Source organism: Anopheles gambiae (genome assembly GCF_943734735.2).
Source record: "Anopheles gambiae chromosome X unlocalized genomic scaffold, idAnoGambNW_F1_1 X_unloc_47, whole genome shotgun sequence".
In the NCBI taxonomy this organism is placed as follows: Eukaryota; Metazoa; Arthropoda; class Insecta; order Diptera; family Culicidae; genus Anopheles; species Anopheles gambiae.
The window spans coordinates 1-5,000 of NW_026902656.1; positions in this window are offsets into that span (position 1 = coordinate 1).

Below are 5,000 nucleotides of genomic sequence, written 5' to 3' on the forward strand. Positions count from 1 at the left end.
GTGTCGTAGAACAATTTTAAGTTCGTCTAATGATTCTACATCCGATTCTGGATAGTGGTTTTTCGACCACTTTTCAACATTTTGTGACACCCCCGAACCTAGGGGCAGCTCCCTAGCTTTTTTCAAAAATGTGCACCGAACGGGCCAGAGAGCTCGAGTAGTCGAAAATTTTTTTTTTTGCTAAAACCCCTCAAAACGTGTCAGGAACGCACCCTAGATGATGAAAAGTGCAACCAGAATGTCAATCGACAACATGCCCGGGGGTACAAATTTGCTATACGCGTCCCTAGGTAGGGTACTTTTTCATACAAACATCAACGTGTACGGTGCACAAAGTGCGCGGAACAAAAATTGCTCGGTCAGACCTGGTACGGGCCATAACTCGAATACTAAACGTCGCAGATGGGTGTCGTAGAACAATTTTAAGTTCGTCTAATGATTCTACATCCGATTCTGGATAGTGGTTTTTCGACCACTTTTCAACATTTTGTGACACCCCGAACCTAGGGGCAGCTCCCTAGCTTTTTTCAAAAATGTGCACCGAACGGGCCAGAGAGCTCGAGTAGTCGAAAATTTTTTTTTTGCTAAAACCCCTCAAAACGTGTCAGGAACGCACCCTAGATGATGAAAAGTGCAACCAGAATGTCAATCGACAACATGCCCGGGGGTACAAATTTGCTCTACGCGTCCCTAGGTAGGGTACTTTTTCATACAAACATCAACGTGTACGGTGCACAAAGTGCGCGGAACAAAAATTGCTCGGTCAGACCTGGTACGGGCCATAACTCGAATACTAAACGTCGCAGATGGGTGTCGTAGAACAATTTTAAGTTCGTCTAATGATTCTACATCCGATTCTGGATAGTGGTTTTTCAACCACTTTTCAACATTTTGTGACACCCCGAACCTAGGGGCAGCTCCCTAGCTTTTTTCAAAAATGTGCACCGAACGGGCCAGAGAGCTCGAGTAGTCGAAAATTTTTTTTTTTGCTAAAACCCCTCAAAACGTGTCAGGAACGCACCCTAGATGATGAAAAGTGCAACCAGAATGTCAATCGACAACATGCCCGGGGGTACAAATTTGCTATACGCGTCCCTAGGTAGGGTACTTTTTCATACAAACATCAACGTGTACGGTGCACAAAGTGCGCGGAACAAAAATTGCTCGGTCAGACCTGGTACGGGCCATAACTCGAATACTAAACGTCGCAGATGGGTGTCGTAGAACAATTTTAAGTTCGTCTAATGATTCTACATCCGATTCTGGATAGTGGTTTTTCGACCACTTTTCAACATTTTGTGACACCCCGAACCTAGGGGCAGCTCCCTAGCTTTTTTCAAAAATGTGCACCGAACGGGCCAGAGAGCTCGAGTAGTCGAAAATTTTTTTTTTTGCTAAAACCCCTCAAAACGTGTCAGGAACGCACCCTAGATGATGAAAAGTGCAACCAGAATGTCAATCGACAACATGCCCGGGGGTACAAATTTGCTCTACGCGTCCCTAGGTAGGGTACTTTTTCATACAAACATCAAAGTGTACGGTGCACAAAGTGCGCGGAACAAAAATTGCTCGGTCAGACCTACAAAGTGTTATATATCTCGAATACTAAACGTCGCAGATGGGTGTCGTAGAACAATTTTAAGTTCGTCTAATGATTCTACATCCGATTCTGGATAGTGGTTTTTCGACCACTTTTCAACATTTTGTGACACCCCGAACCTAGGGGCAGCTCCCTAGCTTTTTTCAAAAATGTGCACCGAACGGGCCAGAGAGCTCGAGTAGTCGAAAATTTTTTTTTTTGCTAAAACCCCTCAAAACGTGTCAGGAACGCACCCTAGATGATGAAAAGTGCAACCAGAATGTCAATCGACAACATGCCCGGGGGTACAAATTTGCTATACGCGTCCCTAGGTAGGGTACTTTTTCATACAAACATCAACGTGTACGGTGCACAAAGTGCGCGGAACAAAAATTGCTCGGTCAGACCTGGTACGGGCCATAACTCGAATACTAAACGTCGCAGATGGGTGTCGTAGAACAATTTTAAGTTCGTCTAATGATTCTCCATCCGATTCTGGATAGTGGTTTTTCAACCACTTTTCAACATTTTGTGACACCCCGAACCTAGGGGCAGCTCCCTAGCTTTTTTCAAAAATGTGCACCGAACGGGCCAGAGAGCTCGAGTAGTCGAAAATTTTTTTTTTGCTAAAACCCCTCAAAACGTGTCAGGAACGCACCCTAGATGATGAAAAGTGCAACCAGAATGTCAATCGACAACATGCCCGGGGGTACAAATTTGCTCTACGCGTCCCTAGGTAGGGTACTTTTTCATACAAACATCAACGTGTACGGTGCACAAAGTGCGCGGAACAAAAATTGCTCGGTCAGACCTGGTACGGGCCATAACTCGAATACTAAACGTCGCAGATGGGTGTCGTAGAACAATTTTAAGTTCGTCTAATGATTCTACATCCGATTCTGGATAGTGGTTTTTCGACCACTTTTCAACATTTTGTGACACCCCGAACCTAGGGGCAGCTCCCTAGCTTTTTTCAAAAATGTGCACCGAACGGGCCAGAGAGCTCGAGTAGTCGAAAATTTTTTTTTTGCTAAAACCCCTCAAAACGTGTCAGGAACGCACCCTAGATGATGAAAAGTGCAACCAGAATGTCAATCGACAACATGCCCGGGGGTACAAATTTGCTATACGCGTCCCTAGGTAGGGTACTTTTTCATACAAACATCAACGTGTACGGTGCACAAAGTGCGCGGAACAAAAATTGCTCGGTCAGACCTGGTACGGGCCATAACTCGAATACTAAACGTCGCAGATGGGTGTCGTAGAACAATTTTAAGTTCGTCTAATGATTCTACATCCGATTCTGGATAGTGGTTTTTCGACCACTTTTCAACATTTTGTGACACCCCGAACCTAGGGGCAGCTCCCTAGCTTTTTTCAAAAATGTGCACCGAACGGGCCAGAGAGCTCGAGTAGTCGAAATTTTTTTTTTTGCTTAAACCCCTCAAAACGTGTAGAAAACTGATTTTAGATGATAAAAAGTGCAACCAGAACGTCAAACGACAACTTTGTTGGGGGTACCCTTTTTACTCTACGGGCCACTAGCTTAGGCGCGCCAACAGCGCTGTCCTCTCGGGTTCCCATTTTTTGCCCTCCTGGGATTATGATCATTTACTCATTGCCTACTATAGGGAAGGTACCTTGCTTCGAGGTCAAAAATGAAGATTTCACCAAATCGTAGTTTTAACCTCTATTTAGTCGTAGGAGCATGGTTTGCAGTGTCCGTGGGTCATATAAGCCCCCGTTTGGGTCATACGTCCCCTCCCCGATGAAAATCGTCATATGACTATAGGCCGAACTTATGAAGCAAAAGTGGTGTCTGGTGGGTTCTGCCGATGATCTTAACCTATGATTTTGAGTTTCCACTCTTTCAAAACGTTTCCTGGAGCAGTACATCACGGGTCTACGGACCCAAAGACTTCGTTGCGATGGTTTCAAGCATAAAAGTTGTAACAGTTAAGGGTTTTTAATACGCGTATATTAAATCATTGCTTGAAACTAAGCTTCGTTGTCTTTAAACTCTGCAAGACCAATCGAACTTCTTAGGGAAACTCGAAGCATTCACGCTAAGCTGGTGGTGCAGGGCACATAGCGTGATGAAACCGGGTTTCCCTACCAAATGTGGCATATTTTTTCCCTGAGAGCGAAGCTCAGACCCACGTAGGGGAGAGCGAAGTGGAACTTAAATGTTCAATGCAGCAAATGTTCGCCATGCGGATAAACAAGTTGGAATAGTTCAATGTAGTGTAATGCAAACACGAATCGCAAATAACGATACGGGACCCAGAAGCAATTCTGCGGATCCCTCGGGGAGTGGTGAGTTGATATAAATTAGAGGTGAAAGTCCAAGTTGTTCGGGCTCCGGCTCGGCAGCCGATACGAGGTTCCTGTTGAGCTTGTTTGTACATCGCGCAGAGGCGCCGTTCGGTTCTAGCAATGATTCCCGCCACCATGTTCCATGCGTGCAGAGATCCGTTAGAGCTCGTTCAATGTGTCCCGCCGTGATTACGAAAAAGTCCAACAGTTGACTTAGTTGGGTGTGCGTCAAGTAATCGCGCAGAGATGCCGATCGGTTCCTAGCAATGTTTCCCGTCACAAGGTGGTATTGGCACCTGTGCAGAGTGGCCGTTAGCAATGTCTCCCGTATCACGGTGGTGTACCATCACTAGTGCAGAGTGACCGCTAGCAATGTCTCCCGTCACAAGGTGGTAGCCCAGAAGTGCAGAGAAGCCGCTGTAGCAAAGTCTCCCGTATCACGTTGGAGTTCTTCCACTAGTGCAGAGAGATCGCTGAACCGTTCAATGTGTCCCGTCGTGGTGTGCTTGTACCGAGCACGTAGGATACACCTTGCTTTGTTGGTTTGGGATAGGAGTGGTCGCGCAACTGCCTCCACGCCGCAGAGTGCCAGTTCGGATTGAAGGTCAACTTTAGCCGTTCAATGCATCAGTCGGTGGGTGTTCAGATGGCATCACAACTTCCCCTAGGTGCTCAAGTTGGCTGGGTTGTAAAGCATGTACACATGCGCAGAGTATCGTGCGTACTAGCAAAGTCTCCCGTCACGGTGGTTACGCATGAGTTCCATGCAGTGCAGAGAGATCGTTAGTGCGTGCAATGTACCAGTCGATGTGTCGTACCGGCATACAACCCCGCTTAGAGGCCCGTCACTCGAAGAGGACAAGAAAGAGTGCGCAGAGTGCCGTACCGGCATAGCAATGTCTCCAGACATACGTTGGGACACCCGACGCAGTGCAGAGAGATCCGCTAGCCGTGTGCAATGCATCCGACGTTGCCTGCTTGTGCAGTCTATCGAGTGGCGCCAACGGACGCTCTGGCGTCACAGAACAAATCTCGGTGGTCACGGGGGACTTGCGCCTCGCGTGATCAAGAGTGTAGTTCGTGTTCAAGCAATTGACTCGAATTC